The sequence below is a fragment of the Triticum dicoccoides genome, chromosome 6B (assembly GCF_002162155.2).
Source record: "Triticum dicoccoides isolate Atlit2015 ecotype Zavitan chromosome 6B, WEW_v2.0, whole genome shotgun sequence".
Lineage (NCBI taxonomy): Eukaryota > Viridiplantae > Streptophyta > Magnoliopsida > Poales > Poaceae > Triticum > Triticum dicoccoides.
The window spans coordinates 678,295,621-678,317,355 of NC_041391.1; positions in this window are offsets into that span (position 1 = coordinate 678,295,621).

Genomic DNA, 21,735 nt, shown 5'->3' on the forward strand with positions numbered 1-21,735 from the left:
TGATCGCGGGGCCCCGGCCTGACGCCAGCCTGCCACCACCCCTTTAGTACCGGTTCGTGGCACGAACCAATACTAAAGGTTCAAAACGAACTGGCATTAATGCATAACCGTTCGAACCGGCACTAATGGTACCATTAATTAGTACCAGGCCAAAATCGAACCGGGACTAATGTGTCTCACATTAGGTCCTTTTTTCTACTAGTGAGACATACTTTCGATCCTACAGCTTTCAAGGCCTGATCATGCCTGCGCTGCAACTCCTTCCCCTGCTCCGCAGTGAGGGCTTCTGGATAGTACTCGTCTTTGCCGAGTGACGGACTGCTGCTGCCGCCCGCGCCATGGGGAAATCCTGGTGGGCTGCGTTGGGGACCAACCATGAGGACCTCCGCCGCGGGGTCATTGCTTTTGCACTCTGAGAGGGTATCTGAGTGGCCAGTCGACAGATCGAACAAGCCATAAAGGGACTCGTCGGGCTTGATTGCTGCGATTTGAGGTGTGGCCGACTGACGGGCCACCGCGTGCTTCACCCACAGCTAGAGCCGCAAGCGACCGGATCACTTGCGGCGACGGGTCACGGGAAGCAAAGACGCCACAGGAGCCGACCGATATTGAGTCGACGGCTGCCGCAGAAGGACGTCGCAGGAACTCGCGCGGAAGTGCGCTGCCCCGCGAACAGGGAGTGCCTCGACGTCGAAGGGGCCCTCCTTAACCCAGGCCGAATCATCGCCGATGAAGGCGAGCGCACCGAGAGGGATCTCGCGGCCCAGAGACAATCCACCGCCGGAAACCATGTCGAAGGAGATCGAAGATCGCAACCTCGTCGAAGTTGCTAAGACGCCTTCCCCACGGTGGGCGCCAACTGTCATGGGAACAAATCTGACAGTAGAGATAGGGGGTACGTAGGAGAGGGCAGAGTCCTAACTATGGCGAGGTTTTACACTCGGTTTTACGAGTTCAGGCCCCTCTCGGAGGAGGTAACAACCCTACGTCTCGGTGCCGCAGAGGCTTGTTGATTGGAGTGTTGAGTTACAGGGGTGCGAACCCTTGTGCCACAGGTGAGCGGTGGCTTATATAGAGTGCACCGACCCCTCGCCGTCCTCAGTTACACAAGTGTTCAATGAGGGAGTAAAGTCACGTACGTTACTAGTAATGCATGTGTTTAATGACCTTTATGGTGGCGGAGTGAATGACCGACCGTTGCTATGTACAGGTGACCTTAGGCCTTCTGTCTTTCGAGTGGATTCTTTTCTTCCGAGTGAAATAACGACGGTCGAGTGGAATTGGGATATCCGAGTGAGATCTTCTGTCGAGTGGATTGCACTACAAGAGGATTTCAGTCGGTATCTACCGTTTAACTTTGTAGACCTTGGCCTCTTGTGTGGTGTCCTTGGGAAGGGCATATAGGTCAGGCCTAAGACTCTACCCTCGGTACATATCATCGTCACCATAGCCACTAATTCATTCTTTCATAGGAAACTTCACTTTTCATTTTTTAAACTTTTGTTTGATTTTATTTCTTCTTTAATGAAATACCATTGCCACTAATTTATACCTTCTTAGATACTTTTATTTGTGATAGTTTCACTATTGTACATTTATTGTTGCATATTATAAAAATGCAAAATTTTGGTGGAAATTGTGCGCCAATTTTGTTGTTGTTTTTTTGTTTTTCTCTCTTCTTGATGGTATACCAGTGTCACTAATTCATTGTTCCTCATAAAACTTTATTTTTATTTTTACTTTATTTTATTTCTTCCTTAAGGTTAATACCAACGCCACTAATTCATTTCATATCGGACTTTTAAAATTACATATTACATATGCTTATTCTTGCATATTTTAACAAAGCGTAATTTTTGTGTATGGTGTGTGCATATTTTTTCATTGTTTGTTTTAGATCTTTTTTATTTTATTACTTCTTAAAGTGTAATACTAGTGCCATTAATTCATCCTTTCTTAGGAAACTTTATTACTATTATTTATTTTTAGTTCTTATTTCATTTCTTTCTTGCTAGAGGGTAATACCGAAGCCACTAATCATTTCCTTTAGAAAACTCAATACTTTGATTTTATATTAGTTTTTATTTCACTTCCTTTCTTCTGTAATAAGTTCGGGCCAGTGGATTCAAATTTTATTTCCAGTCATCTAACATGCATGGGTTGGTGCTAGATTCAGATGCATTTCTTTAGCTAGCACCGAACAGGGGAGGCAATGCACGTGTGTATGTGTACTCGAAGTCACGTATACTCCCTCCGTTTCTAAATATTTGTTTTTCTAGATATTTCAACAAGTGACTACATACGAAGCAAAATGAGTGAATCTATACTCTAAAATATTTCTATATACATCCGTATATGGTGGTTCATTTAAAATCTCTAGAAAGACAAATATTTAGGAACGATGGAAGTAATATTTTTTTGCAAAAAAATACTCAATTTTTTTACAAGTAGTTACGTACAGTACTTGAGATGTATGCATGCATGCATGCGTTTGAAGGCTCTGTACTCCTATCTGAATGAAAAATAAAGAAGAAGGAAGTAGCTAAGCTAGTAGTGTTACCCCGCACAAACAAAAAAGTTAAGCTAGTAGTGTTGGTGTAGGTAAGTACTTTTGTTTGCGGGCAAATCAGGGAGCATTTTATTCAACAAAGGAGTTATCCCGGCAGTCAGCTAGAAGGCTGCTTACCAAGAAAGTAGGAGTCTCGTCAAGCTAGCAGTCGGTCACATTCAAAGTGCATGCACGTTTTGCACGCCGACAAGTTTGCTGACCTGGTTACATACTGAATCTCAAAAACTGAAAAATCAAAAGCTAGCTCTCCTATTTCATCTAAGATAGCGAACGTGAATTGTGGCGAGTGTTTCAGAGTTGTATCAACTCCTGGCAATATGTCTTCATTATCACATGCGAGAAGCCTCGAAGCTCTGTGGTACCTGCTACGTGCACTGGCACTGCTCGGCGCCGCGCATACGAATTCCTCGAAGCGAATTGATTCGCGTGTGCAGCCGCCCACCGGTTCCGGCACACTGCCCGGAAAATTCGATCGACTTCCTCATACGTACTCTTTTTTGTTCCACGGCCGGCTCCAAGTAGCAATCGCCCCTGAGCCTGTCAGCTGGTGCAAATTGACTGAAACAAATTTGTGGTCAGTCAACTGACCCAAGTTTTGTTTCCAGTCAACTTACCTCTTGCCGCTCCCTAATTTAAGCGTCAAAATTCTGGTCAATTTCTTGCTTTACAAACCAGTGCCGACTAGCATCTCGCTATTCTGTGTATACAGTTCAAAAACGTATACAGTTCAAAAACATACTAGTCTGTGCACCAATGAATCTGACCATATGGCTGTGTTCAGAAATAAAAAGTGTCATACAAGAGGAGCACTTTTTAGACGCCTGATATTATTTGGAGCACACCGCACATGTGCCAGTTCGGCTGAAATTCGGCAATGCCAACCTCGATGGGAAACGTTTACGCGCGGTGTGCCGGCGGAATGCTTGGGCCGGTCGTTTCGCCACGCTGGCGCTAGCCACCAGGAAGGCAACACGTGTACCTTATCCTCTCCCCAACGCCCGCATCCACTCCTTCCTCGCGGCCGTGACTTCGCTTTCCCCATTGCTTTCCGCCTCGCCTCCTCTGCCATAGCACCAGGCAGTTCCTAGCACTCCTCCCTTCGCACCTCAGGTTGTACCTCCTCCATGGGGGTGCTGCTCCCATGCGTCGTAACCCCGAGGCGCTCCTACCACAGGGCGCCATGGCCTGTGAGCTCAAGGTCAGGGCGGCCATGGCTTACGAGCTCGGAGCGGACTGCTACAGGGGCTCCTACGAGCTGCTATGGGTGCCATGGCTTATGAGCTCGGGGGCAGAACGACGACGGGGGAGACTGCAAGCTGCGATGGGCGACGCCGTTGAGCATTTGCTACTGGGAGAATCTCACCGGAGTTGCAAACATCAAGCGACAGCTCCCATGTTACAACTGGTGTTCAAGGAAGCTACCACAGGCGCCGCAAAAAGCTACAACCGGTGACGCCAAATGCTGGAACCGCTCAGTGCCATCGCAAAAATCTACAACCGGCATCGCAAAAAGCTTCGACCGGCATCGCAAAAAGCTTCAACCACGACGACATATGTCAGGGCTAGCTACTGTCGATACCAAAAAAGCTGCAACCGCATCGCAAAAAGCTATAACTGACGTCGCAAAAAGCTCCAACCATGGCAATGGATGCTGGGGCTGGCCACTGCCAAAGGAAAAAGTTGCAAGGGACGGCGAAGAAAGCTACAACTGGCATCGCAAAAAGCTTCAACAACGACGCCGGAGAGCTACGGGGACGACAGGGAAGCTACGGCTGGGCGTTGACGAAAGCTACAACCGGCTTCGCGATTTGCTTCAAACGGCACCAAGAAAGATACCACCGGTGATCGTTTTTGCTGCAACTGGCGTGCGGTGCTGCAAGCCCGTTGTGCGGTGGTGCGATGGGTGGCGACATGTGGTGACCACGGCGAGCAGGATTGCTACAGCCGATACGCCTTTTTGCTACCACTGCGGTTATCACGTACCCTCGTCGGAGTTCGACGACCACGGCCGCAACGACGAGGACGAGGGAGAGGGCGGCGAGCTTCGACGGCAAGGGCGAGGGCGAGGGCGGCGAGATTCGGCAGCGAGGGTGAGGGCGGCGAGTTCCGAGCTGAGGCGGGAGTGATGGCCGGGGGAGGACGAGCTGATGGCCTGGCATGGAGGCGTTAATGGCGCTGCTTTTGTTTTGCGTCGTGGCGAGATTTGTGTGATAGACAGAGGAGGAAGACGACTCACATCAGACGTTTATAAAAGCCTTAATCATACGGTGGGAAATAGACCGGCCGAGAGTTTCGGCCGGCGCACCGGTGCCTAGCGCTGCCCAACCCCGATTCCTGTGTGCAGCCGCCCACCGGTTCCGGCACACTGCCCAGAAAAAAGGAAGTTATCTTCGAACGATCAGACCGATGGAGGATGGTCAAATTGGCACGAGTAGGACCTGGTGGACGTGACGCGCCAGAAGCCGGCAGCGACCGGACCGACCACAGCCGCCGACCTTGGGTTCGCCTCTGCTTTCCTTTGAAACCCGGCCAGCCTCTGAATGTTCGACATGTTAGACTGTATATACATAGCCTCCGTACACATATAGTGTAACATTGTATTGTACGCCGTGGACACCTCTACATAATGAGAGAGCCACACCCCGTTTAGGGTGTCGAGCAGTTCCCAACATATTACGTTTTACATGGTATCAGAGCGAAGGTACAGACACAGGCACTGATGATATAGGAGTGGTAGAGTGAGTCGGAAGTGCGCGAAAGGGGAATACATTTTCATCAAACACAAAGTCACGAGAGATGTAGACGCGATTTGTTGGAACATGTAGGCATTTGTACCCTTTGTGGAGGGAACTATACCCAAGAAAACATACTTCTTAGACCGAAACTGTAGCTTACACTTCTTATATGGGCGTAGGTGAGACCAACATGCACACCCAAACAATTTGAAGAACGTGTAGTCTGGGATCTCATTGAGCAAGAGTTCAAGCCGGGTTTGCATTTTCAGAAGTCGTGAGGGAAGCCTATTAATAAGAAAACAGGCTGTGGAGAAAGCATCACTCCAGAACCGAAACGGAATAGATGCATGAGCTAGTAAGATTAGGCCAGTTTCAACAAGGTGACGATGCTTACATTCGGCAGTTCCATTCTGCTGATGTGTATGAGGACATGACACGCGATGCGAAATTCCGAGTTTGTTAAAAAAACGAGTTGAGGTTGTTATTCACCACTCCGGTTAGATTGAACATGGATGATTTTCTGTTTAAGGAGACGCTCAATGTGTGCTTGAAACTGAATAAAAATATCGAACACATCAGACTTGAGCTTGATAAGATATAGCCAAGTAAACCGACTATAAGCATCAATAAAACTGACATAATAATTGTGACCACTGACAGATGTCTGGGCATGACCCCACACATCAGAAAACACAAGCTCAAGAGGATGTTTCACAACACGACTAAACTCTGAAAACGGAAGTTGGTGACTTTTGCCCTGCTGACAGACATCATAGACAGTTTCAACAGTTTTATTGGACACAACTGGTAGCTCATAACAATGCAACACATGGCGAACTATGGGAGCTGCAGGATGACCAAGGCATGCGTGCCAGTGAGTAGGAGACACACGAACACCACTGAATGTCTGAGGAGAAGACTGCATAGAGGGTGTGTGCGGCGCATCAAGTGCGTACAAGCCATGGCGAAGACGACCGCTAAGCAGAACGGCCCTCGTTTCCCGATCCTTCATAAAGAAACGAAAAGGGTGAAACTCAGCAAGGACATTATTACCACGTGTAAGTTGAGGAATAGACAACAAACTACGCGTATCCGAGGGAACACGAAGGACATTGGAAAGATGTAGTTTGTGAAAATTGTGTGCAAGGAGAGAAGCCTGACCAACATGAGAGATACGCATACCTGCTCCACTGGCGGTGTGCACCTGATCATGACCACGATATGGCTCCTGAGTAGAGAGCTTTCCCATCTCGCCGGTGAGGTGGTTGGTAGCTCCGGTGTCCATATACCACGTAGGATCAATGGAGTAGGATGGAGTGCGACCATGATCATGACTCGTCACGGTGGCGGCGGCCTGCTTGTCGTTCCCTTTACCATTGTTGCCGAGGCCCAGAAAATCTTGCTTGTAGCGGCGATGACAGCGAGAGGCGATGTGGCGGTCAAGACCACACAGCTGGCAGGCCTGCGGGGCGCCGCAGGAGGAGCAGCAAGCAACCGGCCGGTTGCCACCCGTGATGGATGGCGCATTTCCACGCGAGGTCGGCTGTGAGGACGGTGCCGGCTTGCCACCTGACGATGATGACCGCGAAGGTTTGCCACGAGTCGCGGCATTGGCGGAGGCGAAACCCGGGGAGACACAGCGCGCCTTGATGCGTTGTTCACGGCCAAGGAGTCGGGCATACAGCTCGTGAGGTGGAAGTGGATCATCACGGCCATGGACGTTCTCAACGAGGTTGTCATAATCATCATCAAGCCCGTTAAGAACGAAGGTGGTGAACTCCTCGTCCTGCAGAGACTGGCCAATCGAGGCCAGTGTGTCGGCGAGACCCCTCATCTTGTTGAAGTAGTCCGTAATGCTGAGGTCACCAAGCTTGGTCTCACCTAGGTCGGCGCGGATAGAGTGGGCATCCGCCTGAGACTGAGAGGCGAAGCTGGTGTGAAGGGCCGTCCAAGACGTAGCGGCAAAGATGACCAGCGACGAGACGCTCGGAGCAAGCGAGGACTGGATGGCGGAGAGGATGGCTTGATCCTGGGCCACCCATGCATGATACACCGGGTGCTGAGGGGGTGGACACGGGATGGATCCGTCAACGTAGCCCTCCAGGTAGCGACTCCGCAGAAGAGGCAACACCTGGGCACGCCAGGACAAGTAGTTGTCCGGCGTGAGCTTCACCGGCAGCAGGTGCGAGAAGTAAAACGGCGACGGCACTACGACCTGATCACTGTGAGCATGCGACGGTGCGTAGAAGCCCATCGATGGATGTGCAGCCGGTCCTGAGTAGGACGGATAGGACCCGATAGAACCAGTTGCCGGAGCGCCGTAGGACGCCGCAGGTGGCGCCCCGTGCTGTAGAGCAGCCGCAGGTAGCGCCCCGTACTGGAGGGCAGCAGCAGCCACATGTGACGGCTGCGACGGGGCCGGGTAGGAGTGGGGCGGTGCAGGGTAGAGGTGCGCCGGGGGCACCAAGTAGGACTGCACAGCCGCAGCCCTATGAGTCGACGGCGACGACACCGGGTAGAGTTGGTGTGGCGGCGCACCGTAGTGATGGGCCGATGGGACGCCGTAGTGGTGCGGGGCAGGAGGCGCACCGGACGGAGGTGCCAGCCAGGACGACGGTGGCGGCGGCCCACCATGAGCCGTGGCAGGAGCGCCGCATGAGAACAGATCGCCAGCCGCGACGTTCGGCGAGGCGACATGATCGCCAGGGAGGCCCGATCCGATCAGGGGCCCGGGCGACGGAGGAGCGCCATGGGCCATCGCAAGGGGGCGCGAGGCCAGGAACGGCGATCCAAGGGCCGGTGCAGCGACGGCGGAGGCGGCGACAGAGGTCGGCGCACCGGCGGCGGTAGAGGCAGCGGAAGCCATCGTAACCTAATCTGATACCATATAAAACGTAATATGTTGGCATCTTCACGAAGCCTCTTCCACAACCACAATTTGTAGGCTGTAGGCGCAATCTTAACTTGTTTTGTACTTCAGGCCACAGTTAAGATTGAGGGAGGGTGTTAGACTATGTATACGTAGCCTCCGTACACATATATTGTAATATTGTATTGTACCACGTGGGTACCTCTATATAATGAGAGAGCCACACCCCGTTTAGGGTGTCGAGCAGTTCCCAACATATTACATTTTACATGACACACTATAGCATCAACATACGTACATCATTTTGATGCAGAGATCGAGGGTCATTCTTCTTAAAAAAAAACTATAGCATCAGCATCCGTCGCCATAATGGCTGCCCATTTAAGATGATGGAGTCCGCGGGAAGGAAGGGATCATGGAGTGGAACCGGCGATGTGCATGTGATCCGGCCTGTTCAGCCGCGATAAGATGCCTGATGTTATCGCTCTTTGCTGCTGGCTACTGCGGTGCGGTCGATCGGGCGGTTGAAAGGTGGCGGTCTCTTTCCCTGCCCGTCCGTTTCTATCTCGCTTTCCCTTCCTGTTTTCGCTCTTCATCTGTTTGTTTTACAGTGATGAAGGGCCTGATGTGGAAAGATGATGATCGACAAGCTTCTGCCCTTGGTACCTGCGTCGGTTAATGGCTAAATTAATCCTTGCAAAGTAAATTACTGGGGTTTAATTACAACCGTGCGCTACTTTAGGCACCCTGGTCACATGCACGCAGGCGAGTAAACCAACTGGTGCTGCCCTAATTTCTAAGATCAAACGAACGAACGAACGGGGTCAGAACAGCGCGCGCGGAGACACATCCAGGCCGCCGCACCTGGCGACGTCCATGCCGTGTGCATGATGGGAGGGGGTGCGTGGCGCCGGCCGGCCGCGACAGCTGGCTCGGGCGGGGGTTACTTGGCCGGTCTTTTGTTTTTGTCTCTGGGCGCACCTCGTCGTTTCGATTCGACCGGAGCAGCTATCGGGCATGGGCCGTCGACCTGCATGCATGTAGCTGGGTGGTTGATGGATGCTGCACCCTCATCACATCATATGGCCTACAGATTTTTATAGAGTACTCATTTTTATATTGTGCCGCCCTTTTCCTCTAGTTGAAGAAAGCAGAGAGGGCCACCCGAACTACCAGTGTACAGTCTACCTTACTTTCTCCTGTTTTTTTTTCCCGCAAAAAAAGTGAATGATTTCGATCTCCAATCATGCGCACGAACCTTTGTCTCCGCACCTGCATATGTAGTTGATCTCCCAGTTCGGTGTATTATCATGGATCTCCCAATAATACTGCATTTGTCCCTACACTCGCATAATTGCATCGTGTTCTTAGTAAACGCATATACTCACTTCGTCTTGAATTACTTGTTGCACAAATCAATTTAAATGACCGTATGTAGAACTAAAAATATGTCTAGGTACATCCGTTTCTGCAACAAGAAATTCAGAACAAAGTGAGTATAATTATATATTGTCCTTCTCCGCCCCCCACACAAAAATTAAATAATATAATTGTATGTTTGTTTTCGACGGGTATGACTGTAGTTTTTTTTTTAAGTTATGACTGTAGTTTTTCTTGAAAGAAGATACCATTTAATCATTGAGGTGGATGGCTCCGTCTAAACATAGGCTTTACTAGCAAAAGGGCCCGTGCGTTGCAACGGGAAATACATTGTGAGAAGGTAAAGGAAAACATGAAAAGACAATTTCCTGCATCACGTACAACGATGTGACATCACATGTGCCATTGCTTACAATCTTGTCATCGGCTCATCAGTGGCCGAGCTTGAAAGAAAAGCTGGGCGGGCCGAGCGAAAGTAAAAACACAAATTTTTTGCATTACTCACTAATCCTTACCTTTTGTTCTCATTGAATTTCACCTTCTTTGTTTAATAAGCAAGTTACAAGCAAGACCATCTCATACTCTAAAAGGACTTTGGATTCCTGAATAAAAAATATTTTCCCATCTTCTATTTTTACGTATGAATGAATCGATAACAAAATGCATAATTTTCTCTCAGTTCGACTAATGGGTTAAAAAAAACACTTCTCATCTTTATTAGAAATTGCCCAATGGAGTCAGGAGGTGAACATGGAGCCCAGAGAGATAGGGGGCAGTATCACGGTGAGGTTCCGAATGATGGCATGAAGAAGTTCACTATAAAATGAAGCAAATTTGAGCATTATATCAACCACAAAAGAATCATGTCAACTGTCCAAACTACAGTCACGATCTGAACACATGAAAGTAGTGTAGCAATATCTTCTTTGTACAAAATATCTCAGAAAAGTATACGCCATCTTCTATCTACAAAAAACATCTGTTCTAAAAAACAGTAAAATATAGAGTGAATTCCACTTTTTACTCCTTAGTTATGCATTTTTGACACTAATTACCCTGTCGAATGAAAAAATCGTCAAGATTACCCCTTTTAAAAGCTTTGAAACCTTTTTTTTTATGCGTGTCTATTGGGCAAGGTGTAAGGTGTTGACCAGAGTTTAAAAATATCAAGACGAGGAGGAGGATTTGAACATATGGGTAAGAGAAATCTGAACATGAATATCGATTATGCCCTCAGATCTTTACGCATTTTACCGTGCCACGTCGGCGTAACATGCCGGTACTATCTAACAGAAACAAGCAAAGTGCTAAACTGGGGTAAAATTGTGTTCAAAATCTTCTAAATGAAATATTTGGTAGAAGTTGCACTAAATAGGGTAATATGTGTCACAAATGCAGAACTACAGAGTAAAAAGTGGAATTCACTCTAAAATATACATCATCTTCTAGTACAAATATCTTCTCCTCTGAACAATCACACCCAACAAATTTAGGACCAGTTGTGCTCTGGAAGTTTGTATATATATGTACAAATAGATTCAGAAGTTAAGAATGTAGTCAGAAATGTTAGCAACAACTTGAATAGTACACTTACCAACATCCACTAATTATCCTACAATTGAAATACAAAGAAAGGTCAACGAGAGAGAAGGTAGACCGGGAGATTAAGGAGCTCCAGGGGCGCGCGGGAGAGAGAGGTTACTTGGTCATAGGCGGCCGCACGACCAGTAACGGCGGCGAGCTTGGGCAGAGGCAGAGAGAACGTGTACCTTGCCTATTGGCACGCATAACAAATGAGTTAATGGTTACATTTACTGTCAGCAGAATGGTTATGAATAAAGATAGTCTGATGACATAGAAATGTAAGTAGGTTGTTTGAAAGTCCCGCTCCTACCAGATTCACACCATGACCATGCTCTGGAAGTCTCTCCGTTTAACCTCTTGGTATGACAAATCCTCTCAGCATAGGAAAGTGACCTAGTGGTAAATCTAAAACTGATGTGCTGGGATATTAACAACCACAGAGGAAAGCTCAGAGTCCAAATCGGTTATCCTTAATAAAACGGTTGCTGAAAGTAAATCATTATGTGCCATTTTTTGAATGAACCTGGAACAGTTCCCTTAATGAAAAGGTTCCGTGGACTTTCCATTGGGTTGTGATCCTCTTTTTCATACATTAGTTAGGAAACTGGAAATAACACTGAGATGGTTGGTAATGGGGATGGTGGTCATTTATCTAATTATCGGATTCGAAAACACTCGATCCAGGTGGGGCTCTAGCCCACCATTCATGATTCAGAAAAAGAAAACATCTTGATCAATTTTTGCAATACAATAAAATAGTTAAACGTCCCACATTCAGATTGTTGTATACAAACACAGTGCACCTACTTGTAAAATTGATCAATGGAAGAGTTGATCTAAGAAAGCTTCATATGAGGCAAGGCTGTGAAGGAATATACCTATATCAGCAGCCCGTTTTTTAGATGGTGTAGCTGGTAAGTCTGCAATGTAACTGGATCTACAGAGCTTCCCCAAATCACATGTTCGCCTAGACCAAAATAAAGCCTCCACCTGTCAAAATCACATGCCCAGTGATGATAACTTCCTAACGGCAAAACGTAAGGCAGTGAAAAGAAGTATCAATATACATACAATCGAATCAAGTACAAGAGCGCAGGCGTATGAGACTTCACATTAGTGGCGCTCGTAGCCCTCAAACACCTCGCTCATGACTGCTTCCCTTGGTCACCTCCATCTGCTTTTCACATTCAGATTTCAGACTATCAAAAATGGAGTGGAGGGGAGCAGATGTCACAGAAACAGAACTGCTAGAAGAGAATAATATTTCCCTGCCTCTCAGTATACATGCACATATACACAGGCAAGCAAACCGAACTACAAAATTGAAACAAAATCTGCAAAGTTTGCGAGGTATTAAATTTTGCCATGTTGCAATTCAGTGTTTACTCTGAAATATCTGAAGTAAATAAAAATTCAGAGTTGCAAACGTAGCTTCCAGAAGAATAATACCATTGAGGCAAAAGAACCCCACAAGAAAACATGCCCATAATTTGCATAATAGACAGTTCAACAACAGGAGATGAGATGAATGGCATACACCTTGTTCTTGGCAGTGCCGGCGTTGGGCAACTGGTCGACGAGCTCAATTGGGATGTTATGGCCGGTGACATGTGTGATAGCTGAAATCTAGACATGCTATTAGAACTTAAAAGAAACTCGAAATTTTTTGGGTTCATGCTGGAGTTCACAGCGCTTGTAGTGCAAATGAACCACTGCTTGCCACCAAAGCAGACAATGGCAGTGATCTCCCGTATGGATTACTCACTGAGAACCACGTCAATGCCAAGCTGCCGTGACCATAATGCAGCTCTCATTGCCTAAACTGAACCGAACCACACTCATCTTCGACTTACCCTTGCAGCTCCCTGCTACTTCAATTCAATCAGATTGCAACCTACACCTGCACAGAGTGAGACCGACCAGTCAAATACTCCACCTCCATAAATCTCTGCATGTAAATCTCAAACAAATTGACTCCATATACCAAACCCTGAGAACACATCAAATTTAAATCAAAACAAGACCCCAATCTGAACCCTCAAAAGTATAACCATACTCCCCTAAATCTGCAGGACAACTTCTCAAAATCATGAACTCATGTGCTAATAAAGGAAGTCCAATTTTATTTTTGAACAAACTGACAGAATGCTCGAAAGGAGACGTGCTATCAACAAAAGCTATCATCACAAGCTTTATTCCATTTAGGATATACTAAGTACTGTGAAATTAAAAAACAAAAATAGGCATCCCCATTTTTTCTATAGAGATCAGTAGCAGCAAACGATAGCAGCTAAGCAATGGAGCCCTGTCCTCTATCATTTTCCCTATGTCCTAAATTGCCAATCATCTTCTCCTGCACCGAACACCAGCCACTCCACATCTCCACCTGTTGTCTTACCCATAATGGTATAGTATCAGAATTTTGTTCAAAAAATGGACTTGTACAAATGCGAGAGATAGAGAGAAGACGGGGGTTGATTGCCCTATCTTGGTGCAGCAGAGGCGCCATCCGAGGTGAGGAGGTGCTGCTGGCTAGGGTTCCTTCCTGCCCTTGATGGCGGCGACCGTGGTGGATGGGGAAATCCCATGGTGTGCTCCATCTGCATCTACAACAGAGGATATAAAGAGAAGATGAGATGTAGGGGTGGCGGATCCCGGCCAAGAAGGAAGGAGGGACGAACCTGCAGCCGCCGGAGACACACCGGCGAAGCCCTGCACGAAACCCTAGCCACGGGGGTGGGGTTGCGAGCAGGCGGTAGACGCCGGGAGCGGAAAATCTGGCCGGAGAGGAGGGAGGCGCGGATGATAGGGAGCTCGGGGGCGTGCTGCGCGGCGTCGGAGCTCGCCGGTAGCGGCCGGCGTGGGTGGTGGCAGCAGCGAGGACTGCATGGGCGAGAGGGAGAGGAGGAGTGCCCGTGCGTGTGTTGTGTTCTTTTTTTTACAAATCTGCTCGGACCGCGCGTTCAATACTCCGAACGCCAGGATGTTTTGTGCAAACATGAAACGTTTTCTCAGATATCCACTTAAGTTAGGATTGCGGGTTGAATTCAGAAAAATGAACGGACTTTTCTGCAAAAATGCCGACGACGTACGACAGAAACCCAATTCTCTTTATTATTAGGTAAAGATAAAGATTCCTTACGGTCACTATATATTGCAGGTCACAAAAGCGCGTCGCTCCCCGACTCACGCGTCGCTCCCGAGCGAGCGGCCCGGGAGTAACCTAGCCACCGCCACCAGCAGGCCCTAAGCCAACGCCTCTCCTCGCCGCCGCCGCCGTCGGCACGCGCCGCGGCGGCGGCGGGCTCGCCCCCCTAAGGGTGGTGAGGATGCTAGCCACGCAGTCTCGTCTCGTGGCGGCGCGTCTTCTGTTGGGAGCCGTCGGCCTTCGTGCTGCTCGTCTGCAGGCGTCCCGGCGGTGCTCCGCTCCGGCGACAGCGGATCCGGGCAGCGCGGCCTCATCTCCGTGGCGTGGTGGCAGATCCGGAGCAGACGCGCGCGGGGCTCCTGCGCGGCTAAGCCTGGGAATAGTTTCACATCCAAACCAAAGCTAGTCCAGCCCATAGCACTATACGCCCAGGATTCAAACCAAACCGATCCAAACCAAATCAGCTAGAACCCAGACCAAACCAAATTGTATGCTTTTTCAACCCAACCCCATCCAGATTGTTTCTGATTTTTGGATTGAAACCACAAACTCGAACTATGGACAAAGCCCTTAACGTGAAAAGGGCATAAGCAGTCAACGACCAAGCCCAATCAGGGATAATAATTTCTAAAGTGATATGGGCAATCCAGACCAAGCTAAGAGCATCTACAGCCACAACCTGCAAATCTGGGCCCTCAAACATACAGCCCCGTCCGGCGCATCCGCGGAGACTGACCGGACACTTCTCAAATCCTATCGTCCACATCCGTGCATCTCATATTCGGTCTCTATATCCTTACTAAGCATGCAACGGGGAACTAAACAACGTAGATCATCAAACACACATAGAATCGGACATAGAAATGCACATTGCAGTCACCAAAAGATCACCAACGGATCTCCCAAAGATCGCCAAAGTTCACATAATTCATATAAACGACGGACAAGTTTAAACTAAATTACTAAAAACTTGAAATTAAAGACGGAGACGGTGGAGCTTCACCACTTCCTCACCGAGCCTTTGCCTTTTCGGTCGCCGGTGCACATATAGGCGTCTGCGACTGGTGGTGGATCTTGGTTGTTCGACGAGGAGGTGAAGCTGTCGCGGTCGCCGTTGTTGTCGTCGGAGTCGGAGAGGGCGATGAGCCCCTTCATCCGACGGACCGCCCTGTCCTGCTCCCGCTTCAACTTGGCGACCCGAGCCTTCTCCGCTGCTGCCTCTTTTGCCTCGCACTCCGACTGCTCAATAGCAAGCCATAGCACCTTGGCGTTGTTCCGCCGGAGGCGGCGAGCGTCCATCTCGCCGTCGTGAGGGACCGACGTGTTGGGGAACGTTGCAGAAAATTAAATTTTTTCCTACGGTTTCACCAAGATCCATCTATGAGTTCATCTAAGCAACGAGTCATGGGAGAGAGATTGCATCTACATACCACTTTGTAGATCACGTGCGGAAGCGTTCAAAAGAACGGGGTTGAAGTAGTCGTTCTCGTTGTGATCCTATCACCGGAGATCCTAGCGCCGAACGGACGGCACCTCCGCGTTCAACACACGTACGGTCAGCGTGACGTCTCCTCCATCTTGATCCAGCAAGGGGGAAGGAGAGGTTGATGATGATCCAGCAGCACGACGACGTCGTGGTGGATGCAGCAGAACTACGGCAGGGCTTCACCAAGCTGCTGCGGGAGGAGGACGAGGTGTAGCAGGGGGAGGGAGGCGCCAAGACTTGGGTGCGGCTGCCCTCCCTCCCCCCTCCTTTATATAGGCCCCCAGGGGGGGCGCCGGCCCTGGGAGATCAATCTCCCAAGGGGGGGCGGCGGCCAAGGGGGGTGGAGTGCCCTCAAAGGCAAGTGGTGCGCCCCCTACCTAGGGTTTCCATCCCTATGCGCAGGGGGGCCTAAGGGGGGCGCACCAGCCCACTAGGGGCTTGTTTCCCTCCCACTTAAGCCCACGGGGCCCTCCGGGATAGGTCGCCCCACCCGGTGGACCCCCGGGACCCTTCCGGTGGTCCTGGTACAATACCGGGTGACCCCAAAACTTTCCCAATGGCCGAAACAACACTTCCTATATAGTTTTCTTTACCTCCGGACCATTCCGGAACTCCTCGTGACGTCCGGGATCTCATCCGGGACTCCGAACGACATTCGGTTTGCTGCATACTCATATTCATACAACCCTAGCGTCACCGAACCTTAAGTGTGTAGACCCTACAGGTTCGGGAGACATGCAGAAATGACCGAGACGGCTCTCCGGTCAATAACCAACAGCGGGATCTGGATACACATGTTGGTTCCCACATACTCCTCAATGATCTCATCGGATGAACCACGATGTCGAGGGTTCAAGCAACCCTGTATACCATTCCCTTTGTCAGACGGTATGTTACTTGCCCGAGACTCGATCGTCGGTATCCCAATACCTCGTTCAGTCTCGTTACCGGCAAGTCACTTTACTCGTACCGTAATGCATGATCCCGTGACCAGACACTTGGTCACTTTGAGCTCATTATGATGATGCACTACCGAGTGGGCCCAGTGATACCTCTCCGTTATCCAGAGTGACAAATTCTAGTCTCGATCCGTGTCAACCCAACAGACACTTTCGGAGATACCTGTAGTGCACCTTTATAGTCACCCAGTTACGTTGTGACGTTTGGTACACCCAAAGCACTCCACCGGTATCCGGGAGTTACACGATCTCATGGTCTAAGGAAAAGATACTTGACATTGGAAAAGCTCTAGCAAAACGAACTACACGATCTTGTGCTATGCTTAGGATTGGGTCTTGTCCATCACGTCATTCTCCTAATGACGTGATCCCGTTGTCAATGACATCTAATGTCCATAGTCAGGAAACCATGACTATCTGTTGACCAACGAGCTAGTCAACTAGAGGCTTACTAGGGACGTATTGTGGTCTATGTATTCACACGTGTATTACGATTTTCGGATAATACAATTATAGCATGAATAATAGACAATTATCATGAACAAGGAAATATAATAATAATCCTTTTATTATTGCCTCTAGGGCATATTTCCAACAGTCTCCCACTTGCACTAGAGTCAATAATCTAGTTACATTGTGGTGAATCAAACACCCATAGAGTTCTGGTGCTGATCATGTTTTGCTCGCGGAAGAGGTTTAGTCAATGGATCTGCGACATTCAGATCCGTATGCACTTTGCAAATTTCTATGTCTCCATCTTGAACATTTTCACGGATGGAGTTGAAACGACGCTTGATGTGCCTGGTCTTCTTGTGAAACCTGGGCTCCTTGGCAAGGGCAATAGCTCCAGTGTTGTCACAGAAGAGTTTGATCATCCCCGACGCATTGGGTATGACTCCTAGGTCGGTGATGAACTCCTTCACCCATATTGCTTCATGCGCTGCCTCCGAGGCTGCCATGTACTCCGCTTCACATGTAGATCTCGCCACGACGCTCTGCTTGCAGCTGCACCAGCTTACTGCTCCACCATTGAACATATACACATATCCGGTTTGTGACTTAGAGTCATCCAGATCTGTGTCGAAGCTAGCGTCGACGTAACCCTTTACGACGAGCTCTTCGTCACCTCCATAAACGAGAAACATGTCCTTTGTCCTTTTCAGGTACTTCAGGATATTCTTGACCGCTGTCCAGTGTTCTTGCCGGGATTACTTTGGTACCTTCCTACCAAACTCACGGCAAGGTTTACATCAGGTCTGGTACACAGCATGGCATACATAATATATCCTATGGCTGAGGCATAGGGGATGACGCTCATCTCTTCTTTATCTTTTGCCGTGGTCGGGCATTGAGCCGAGCTCAATCTCACACCTTGGAGAACAGGCAAGAACCCTTTCTTGGACTGATCCATTTTGAACTTCTTCAAATCTTATCAAGGTATGTGCTTTGTGAAAGACCTATGAGGCGTCTCGATCTATCCCTATAGATCTTGATGCCTAATATATATGCAGCTTCTCCAAGGTCCTTCATTGAAAAACACTTATTCAAGTAGGCCTTAATGATGTCCAAGAATTCTATATCATTTCCCATCAAAAGTATGTCATCTACATATAATATGAGAAATGCTACAGAGCTCCCAATCACTTTCTTGTAAACGCAGGCTTCTCCATAAGTCTGCATAAACCCAAACGCTTTGATCATCTCATCAAAGCGAATGTTCCAACTCCGAGATGCTTGCACCAGCCCATAAATGGATCACTAGAGCTTGCATACTTTGTTAGCATTCTTAGGATCGACAAAACCCTCCGGCTGCATCATATACAGTTCTTCCTTAAGATGCCCGTTAAGGAATACCGTTTTGACGTCCATCTGCCATATCTCATAATCATAGTATGCGGCAATCGCTAACATGATTCAGACGGACTTAAGCTTTGCTAAGGGAGAGAAAGTCTCATCGTAGTCAATCCCTTGAACTTGCCGATAACCCTTAGCGACAAGTCGAGCTTTATAGATGGTTACATTACCATCCGCGTCCGTCTTCTTCTTAAAGATCCATTTGTTTTCTATCGCTCGCCGATCATCGGGCAAGTCAGTCAAAGTCCATACTTTGTTTTCATACATGGATTCTATCTCGGATTTCATGGCTTCTAGCCGTTTGTTGGAATCTGGGCCCGCCATCACTTCTTCATAGTTCGAAGGTTCACCGTTGTCTAACAACATGATTTCGAGGACAGGGTTGCCATACCACTCTGGTGTGGAACGTGTCCTTGTGGACCTACAAAGTTCAGAAGCAACTTGATCAGAAGTACCTTGATCATCATCATTAATTTCCTCTCCATTCGCTGTAGGCACCACAGGAACGTTTTCCTGAGCTGCACTACTTTCCGGTTCAAGAGGTAGTACTTCATCGAGTTCTACTTTCCTCCCACTTACTCCTTTCGAGAGAAACTCTTTTTCCAGAAAGGATCCGTTCTTGGCAACAAAGATCTTGCCCTCGGATCTTAAGTAGAAGGTATACCCAATGGTTTCCTTAGGGTATCCTATGAAGACGCATTTTTCCGACTTGGGTTCGAGCTTTTCAGGTTGAAGTTTCTTGACATAAGCATCGCATCCCCAAACTTTCAAAAACGACAGCTTAGGTTTCTTGCCAAACCATAATTCATACGGTGTCGTCTCAAGGGATTTAGACGGTGCCCTATTTAAAGTGAATGTAGCTATCTCTAGAGCGTATCCCCAAAATGATAGCGGTAAATTGGTAAGAGACATCATAGATCGCACCATATCCAATAGAGTGCGATTACGACGTTCGGACACACCGTTACGCTGAGGTGTTCCAGGCGGCGTGAGTTGTGAAACGATTCCACATTTTCTTAAGTGTGTACCAAATTCGTGACTTAAATATTCTCCTCCACGATCCGATCATAAGAACTTTATCCTTCAGTCACGTTGATTCTCTACTTCATTCTGAAATTCCTTGAACTTTTCAAAGGTCTCAGACTTGTGTTTCATCAAGTAGACATACCCATATCTACTCAAGTCATCACTGAGAGTGAGAACATAATGATATCCTCCGCGAGCCTCAACGCTCATTGGACCGCACACATCAGTATGATTTCCAATAAGTTGGTTGCTCGCTCCATTGTTCCGGAGAACGGAGTCTTGGTCATTTTGCCCATGAGGCATGGTTCGCATGTGTCAAATGATTCATAATCGAGAGACTCTAAAAGTCCATCAGCATGGAGCTTCTTCATGCGCTTGACACCAATGTGACCAAGGCGGCAATGCCACAAGTATGTGGGACTATCGTTATCAACTTTACATCTTTTGGTATTCACGCTATGAATATGTGTAACATTACGTTCGAGATTCATTAAGAATAAACCATTGACCATCGGGGCATGACCATAAAACATATCTCTCATATAAATAGAACAACCATTATTCTCGGATTTAAATGAGTAGCCATCTCGTATCAAACGATATCCAGATACAATGTTCATGCTCAAACTTGGCACTAAATAACAATCATTGAGGTTTAAAACTAATCCCGTAGGTAAATGTAGAGGTAGCGTGCCGACGGCGATCACATCGACCTTGGAACCATTCCCGACGGGCATCGTCACCTCGTCCTTCGCCAGTCTCCGCTTATTCCGCAGCTCCTGCTGTGAGATACAAATGTGAGCAACGACACCGGCATCAAATACCCAGGAGTTACTACGAGTACTGGTAAGGTACACATCAATTACATGTATATCAAATATACCTTTAGTGTTGCCGGCCTTCTTATCCGCTAAGTATTTGGGGCAGTTCCGCTTCCAGTGACCCTTCCCCTTGCAATAAAAGCACTCAGTCTTAGGCTTGGGTCCATTCTTTGACTTCTTCCTGGCAGCTGGCTTACCGGGCGCGGCAACATCTTTGCCGTCCTTCTTGAAGTTCTTCTTACCCTTGCCCTTCTTGAACTTAGTGGTCTTATTGACCATCAACACTTGATGTTCTTTCTTGATTTCAACCTCTGCTGACTTCAGCATTGAGAATACTTCAGGAATGGTCTTCACCATCCCCTGCATATTGCAGTTCAACACAAAGCTCTTGTAGCTTGGTGGGAGCGACTGAAGGATTCTGTCAATGACCGCCTCGTCCGGGAGGTTGATCTCCAGCTGGGACAGGCGGTTGTGCAACCCAGACATTTTGAGTATGTGCTCACTAACAGAACTGTTTTCCTCCATCTTACAACTATACAACTTGTCAGAGAATTCATATCTCTCGACCCGGGCATGAGCTTGGAAAACCATTTTCAGCTCCTCGAACATCTCATATGCTCCGTGCTTCTCAAAACGCTTTTGGAGCCCTGGTTCTAAGCTGTAAAGCATGCCGCACTGAACGAGGGAGTAATCATCAACACGTGATTGCCAAGCATTTATAATGTCTTGGTTCTCTGGGATGGGTGCTTCACCTAGCGGTGCTTCTAGGACATAATCTTTCTTGGCTGCTATGAGGATGATCCTCAGGTTCCGGACCCAGTCCGAATAGTTGCTGCCATCATCTTTCAGCTTGGTTTTCTCTAGGAACGCGTTGAAGTTCATGTTGACATGAGCGTTGGCCATTTGATCTACAAGACATATTTTGCAAAAGTTTTAGACTAAGTAAATGATAATTAAGTTCATCTAATCAAATTATTTAATGAACTCCCACTCAGATTAGACATCCCTCTAGTCATCTAAGTGTTACACGATCCAAGTCGACTAGGCCATGTCCGATCATCACGTGAGACGGACTAGTCATCATTGGTGAACATCTCCATGTTGATCGTATCTTCCATACGACTCATGTTCGACCTTTCGGTCTCTGTGTTTCGAGGCCATGTATGTACATGCTAGGCTCGTCAAGTTAACCCTAAGTGTTCTGCATGTGTAAATCTGTCTTACACCCGTTGTATGTGAACGTAAGGATCTATCACACCCGATCATCACGTGTTGCTTCGACACGACGAACTTTAGCAACGGTG